The sequence below is a fragment of the Microtus pennsylvanicus genome (genome assembly GCF_037038515.1).
Source record: "Microtus pennsylvanicus isolate mMicPen1 chromosome Y unlocalized genomic scaffold, mMicPen1.hap1 SUPER_Y_unloc_2, whole genome shotgun sequence".
In the NCBI taxonomy this organism is placed as follows: Eukaryota; Metazoa; Chordata; class Mammalia; order Rodentia; family Cricetidae; genus Microtus; species Microtus pennsylvanicus.
Window position 1 is genome coordinate 2,196,411 of NW_027460880.1, and position 6,892 is coordinate 2,203,302.

The window sequence follows — 6,892 nt, forward strand, 5'->3', positions numbered from 1 at the left end:
TTATCTCAGTTGGCAGTTGAGCGAAGCAAATTTTTAAAGGTGTTCACAGCAACCTTTAAGTAGGGCATGGTCCATCCTGCCATATTAGGATAGAGGCATCCACAGACTATCACCCTCTTTGAAAACAAAATAGAAACACCTTTCCAAAGCATCATGTCCTTAGATCCAAATTTCAAATCAAGGCATTTTCAAAATATCTATGTTGGATTATTTCAGCAGCTTTTATAAAGAAACACCTTTTAGCAGCTATTGCTACTGCCTCAAAATTCAAATGATTCAAAAAGAGCATAATAGCATACAATATCAAAATTCGCTGTGAATTTTCCATCTTTGTGCGCTTCAATTTAACCTCTATTTTGTTTATTTTTCCTTTGTATTTTTTGCCTTTTGAGACAGGTTCTCTGTATCTGTGACCTGGAATAACTCTGTATACCTGTCTGTCCTTGAAGTCTCAGAGATCTGCCTCTCTCTGCCTTTCAGGCATTGGGATTAAAGGTGTATGCTACTACACATTGAACTCACAAAGATCTGTTTGTCTCTGCCTTCAAGGCACTGGGATTAAAGGTGTGTGCTACCTCACCTTGAAGGTACAGAGGTCAATCTCCCTCTGCCTCCCATGTGTTGGGTTTACAGGTGTGTACTACCACACCCAACAACTCTCTTCCTTTTTTTAACTTAAGAACTTCAAATTTTAGCCTGCACATATTTTTAACACACTGTAAATCATTTCAAATTTTTCTTTGTCTTTGAATCTCTCTTTACTCTATTTCTCTCTCTGTTTTTCTGACCACATGAGTCTTTCATTAACCAAGCAATCTCAGTAGGACTAAAGCCGGGGCTTTGCTGGCCAGATGTAGACCATTCCTTAGCTTTCTGCCATCCCAACCTTGTGGCTGAGGTACCGAACCGAGCCGATTCAAAGCCACAAGTCTACAGTGTTTCAAGGTCCTTGCCATCAAAGAGGCTGCAACAGACAACACTCAAGCCCTCTTTCTGTAGCTGGCCCTCCTTCCTCAAACAGTCAGAGTTTGCCCAGGCAGGATGGCCCAGAAACCCGGCATTTTAAAACAACACAGTTTGTTTTCCTGCTACTGCTGAAAACATACAAGCATTCAGTTGGCTTTTATCAACACCATTTAACTGTTTTGTGGCAGGACCTCTTAAGGGCTGCAGGGTTTTGCAGCTGAAGCTGAGTCAGCAAGCCTCATTTAGATGAGAGCCCTTGCTTTCTTCTAGCAAGCAGAGCAGACCGAGAAATCACTGCTACCAAGAAAACATGCTTTACTCTTTCCCAAGATTTCTCAGGCTTTCAGTGGATTCAGTTGTTTACAAGGTTGCAAGCCATTCTGTAGTTATTTGAGCAGCGAGGCTTTTTCCACAGCACCACGGCTGAATGAAGGTTATGCCTGAAATAAATACACAAAAACTGTATTCTTTTAAACACTGCTGGCCCATTAGATTCAGCATTTTAACCCATTTCTAATAATCAGTGTAGTATAACGAGTTGCACTTACCAGGAAAAATTCAGCATGTCTGACATGGTGGCTGGCTACATCGACATCTGCCTCAGAGAGCAGAGCTATGGCATCTGCCGGGGAGAGGGGAGCATGGCTTCTCTGAGCTCACTACCTCTTCCTCCTGGCATTCTATTTTGTTTACTCCACCTACCTATGTTCTAACCTATCAGCTGAAGCGGATTCTTTCTTTAATTAATCAATAAACTTCTTCTGTCACTTTATCCTTTCAACAGCTTGCCCATATAAATCTCCCATGTGTCTTCTGTTGTATAATCTTTCATTTGTAAAGAACTTGCACTCTCAGGGGAGGATTTTTCTGACATCTCTGCGGATGGAGATCATATGAGGAAGATCAGATGAGCAACCATGACAACTCTAATGCTGTAGAATTAGGTGGACCAGAGATTGATGTCTACATTCCTGTGCTATGCATCAGATGCCCTGAACTCTGGCCCTGTTGACAGACAGGCAGACATCCAGTTGGTCACACATACTTAACTCATTCAGGTTCACAGATACTGTAAATGGAGTTTTAATTCTTCTCCTAAACTAATAAAAAAAAACAAATAAGAGAAGAGAAGAGCCTGAAGTAAGGCCTCAAAATGGGTCATTTTGCAAAGGAAAGGTTACCAGCCTCCATGTATGCTGTCTCCCTTTCTTAGTCAAATCCATCCTTCCAGTGTCTAGCTAACAGCTAACCATAGGATTGAACCCAACTGCCTTTGATTTCTGAAATAAGTGCTGTCCCCTTAAGGTCTCATAACAGCACAGGAAGGTTTGTAAGACTGTCCCAGCAACAATTTAAAGCAATTCTAGGACACCAAAGATGCAGCAAATTTGGTTAATTGGTAATATAGATCGTTCTGATGGGATAAAATAATTTAGAATTAAAAAAAAAAACAGATTGGTGTACTCACGATGAATATGTGATATGGCACACACAGGCTTCTGGTTCTGAATACTTCATGCTCGGTGGGTTTTAGAGATTGTCGTGACCCTGAAACTAGCTGGAGGCTTTGGGGCATTGAAAGGACAAAACTTAATATTTCAGGACATCCTTTTACTTGGTCCCCACTGTTTACTGATTTCCTTACAGAGAATGAGCAGCCATCTACTCCTGCTGCCATGCCTTCCCCACATGAACAGAGAGAAGACCCTATACACACAGGTCGCTTGTATCACATGTGAAGGCATAAGTCACAAACAAACTCCCACAGCAGTTTAGAATTGTGATTAATAGAATGATTAGTTCTTGAAAGGGGAAAAACTTAGAGATCACAATCCCTGACAAAAGCCCTCTGCAGGATCAGAAAAGGAGCCTAGTAGCCGGAAGGGAAGCTGCCCTCTGCAGGATCAGAAATGGAGCCTAGTAGCCGGAAGGGAAGCTCAAGCAAGAGATCAAGCTGAAGGTAGAAGTTGCTTTTCAAAAGAGAGAGAGACCACAACTCAATGGGCTGGTATCTCAGTGGCTATTCAGGAAACATCACAGAGAAAGGATCTGCTTCATGCATGAGAGTCACCGATGATTTCCCTTTGAGAAAAAAACCCATCAAAACTCCCAATAACATCATCAGCATTCAACAACATGTCTATGATTTCTTTGCCTTGCCTTTGATTGTGCAGTAAATGATGCTGATAGTTAATCTGTGCAATTATGCAAATTTCCTTGTAACTGGCTAGACAGAATTGACAGGTTATCTTAAACACCGATGGAACTGGTTCATCATCACCTGTGTGACAGTGACATAATTAAGATCTTTCCTTTGTCTATAAATCTCATTATGTTCAACATGATATGTTGTCATAAAGATTTCTTAGGGTTTTGTCCCACTGGTGGTTTCCTTGGTATGCTTACATAATTTTTGCAAGATCCAATCAGTTTTGCCATGCACTCTCAGCTCCACGTCATTGTGTTCCCCTTATGTTCCAGTCCAGGCATTTTAGACCTCTTGTAACTGTTGTAAGAGTATCTCATGTTCCACCTAAATGATTTAGGGTTTTATTTAGGCTGGGTTTTATCTTCCATCACTGAGTTCATTGACTTTCCTTGGGCGTAATTCCTGGGACACTGAGCCTAACTCCTGGGGGATTCCTCCAGTTATTTCTCCTTTCTTAGATAGTTTACACTCTCACTATTACTGTGAGAGTGTTTCTGTAGCAAATATTCTTCTCAAGATGAGAAGAAATTTCAATGTTACAATCCATTTGTTATTGTGATTTAAATACACACACACAAACACACACAAGTTAATGCACATACACTAATGTTATCTCAATTAATGGGGCCATTCTGGGGATGTCAAGATCGATATCTCTCGAGTGGTTCTCAGAAGGCCATAGGGTGACCCTCTCTAGGTACTTAAGCAGGGAGGAGAAGTTGACCGCTCTGTGACATGTCCCTAGTAACTATGTGTGCCTTGTCCCATAGTCAGACTGATGACTGACTATCTTGAAAACCACCATGGAACTTTTGTTTGGCAAATGATGGAGATCAAGTCAGGGTCAAAATCAGAAAACTAGATGGAGCTTCCAAGCTCCAGTGGAAGAGCAGATGGATGGAGAAAAATAACAAGGATGTCAGGAATATAAGGGCTTGGTCCACACTATGAGACACTGTGCCTGAACTAAGGGGATTTCAACTAATCCAGTGACCTGGGAATGAAAGAACATGGGATCAAACTGGAAGCTCTGAATGTGGCTGACAATTGGGGCAGACGGAGTAGCCAAAGATAATGGCACTTGCAATTGTCTGCATATCATACACTGGCTTTTTGTGATCATATTTTTGTGGATGCATACCTTGCTAAATCTGGATGGATGAAAGGTGGGCTTGGACTTCCCACAGCTCAAACTACCCTGCCCTCTATTTGGACTGGTGTTTGAGTGGAGAGGTTTATTTGCGGAGCAAGAAGAAAGTGGGAGGAGGAAGAGAAGTGGAAAGTTTGATAATTATTATTATGAAGTAATGGAAAAATCAATAGAAAATAACCAATGAGGACATTGGAGCTAGGAAAAAAAAAACATTCATGTGAGTTGTTGACTCAAACCAAAAATTATTTTACAGAAAAAAAAAAACACATAAAGGCGTTGAGTTACTTGGAAAATATGACTCAAGTAATTGGGAAGAAGATTGGGGTTTTTATTTTGTGTCTTCATGGGGCTGTATGAGCAGCATTTTAGGACCTGTATGCTGGATATTTCTGGGGGTTAGTAGGGAAGAAACCTGGCTAGGAGGAGTTTTATGACATAAGTAGAGCCTTGATGATGTCACAAAGCTTTGGTTGGGGGTGGCAACTCTGTTCCACATGAAGCACTGGTCTTCTTTGAAGGTGGGCTTACTATCTTCCCGGTGGCTGAGGAGGTCAGTTCAGCTCTTGGGCTCCACAACTGTTCCACTGAATTTCCAGAAGTTGGAATCTAGAGAGCCAAGATATTTTCTTTTAGTAAATATGTTTAGGAAGCAACTAGGACCTCTGTAGTCAAAGAAAGGTTTCTTTCAAATCTGCTCTGGGTCCAAAATTTATGTCGTTAACAGCTCCTATATTTGATAGCTGGGGACGGTTAATGTCAGGTATTCTCCCCACTATATCTTTGCTAAAATTGTCCAATTCCTCAGTCCACTTAAATGGCAAAGATCCTCTTTGTCCATATGTGTTTTAAAAGATAATTATTTCTAATAGGTGCTGTTGCACAGATTAATGTTTCTTTCTTTTGGCAGTTTGACTCACAGTACTCACTTCTCTAATGAAGATACAGAATATCTTTATGTAATCAACCTGGATCTGGATCAGGAGACACAATAGAGAGAGCCAGTGGACTGGAGTGCCATGACCTTGGGCAGGTGGTTATAGATCAGCCAACTAAGCAGTAGCTTGAGTGGTAAGAAGAGGAGTGGCTGTTCTTTGAATTCTTTGCCATCTGTTCAGATATTTCTTTCTCACTTTAGGTATAGGCATAGCTTCCTCTCTCATTGATATAGTAAGTCAGGAAGTAGGTTTCTCAGTAGAGGTCAATTGCATTTTGCAGCAGGAATATGTCTCTGATACACATATGCTGAGCTATAGACCAGAGTTTGATAATTTTCCTATTAATTTCTTAAGAACATATTACATTTAGGTATCCAAATCTATTCAGCCCTGCCTTTATCACCTGCTCCAAAGTTATTCCTAAAAAGAGCCTTGACCTCACATCCTCACCTTCTTATCCTTGCAGGCACTTATGGTGGAGGAAACCACTTTGTGTCTGATTTAAACTGAAGAGTTCTTCCTATGCAGAGATTGGCAGCTATGAAGCCCAAGCACAGAAACAGAGCCAAGAGACAGTGGAACGGGAGTGCTGTGGCCTATCTCAGAAAGTCTCCCGCCATGATGAAGATGCCTCTCAGTATGAGTGGCATGCCATATCTCCAGAAGAAGAATGGGCCATCGCTCCAGAAGCAAAAACTTAGTAAGCCTTTTGAGGCCCTGGAGAATATTGTTGGCCGCAGAATTTCTCATGGCTGGAAGGAAGCCAATGAACCAGTCACCCATTGGAAAGCCATCATTCTAGATCAACTGCCAACATATCCCTCTCTCTATTTGTTGAAATATGATGGGATTGATTGTGTCTATGGCTTGGAGCTTCATAGTGATGAAAGGATTTTAAACCTGAAGATCCTGCCTAACAATGTGCCATTTCCTCAGGTGACAGACACTCATCTCTCAAACACCATAGTTGGCAGAGCAGTGAAACATACATTCATGGGCACATATGGCTCTAAGTATGACTGGAACGGGATGGTCCTAGAAGAGGTGCCAATCATGAAGACCTGGTTTTATATTACCTACAAGAAAGATCCGGTCTTGTACATTTACCACCTCCTGGATGACTACCTGGAAGGCAACCTCCACATCATGCCAGGCCCTAAGGAAGAGTGGAGTGGCGTGGTCCCAGATGAGGTGCAGACCATAACGACCTGTTTCTACATTGTCAACGAGAATGATCCGGTCCTGTACCTTTACCACCATCATGATGATTCCATTGAAGGCAACCTCCACATCACGCCTGAATGTCCTCCAGTAGAGGTGACTTTGGAATTAGGCAGGGATTCCTTGGAGGGCTAAAGAGTGCAGTACAACAAAAAAGATGGAACCCAAGAGATAGGTAAAATTATTTGCCAAGTTCCCAACAAACCTTCTGTGTATTTCATCAAGTTTGATAATGACTTCCATATCTATGTCTATGATTTGGTGAAGATCTGTTAAAGTGAAATTCTCAAATTTTGAGGGGCAGACTTAATGCTCTCTTTGGGAATGTGTTTTTTCAGAGATACCTCAGGTCTTCTATGAATCCTGGTATCTTTTCCAATGGATTATTCTTTCTCAAAGAATAAAAAT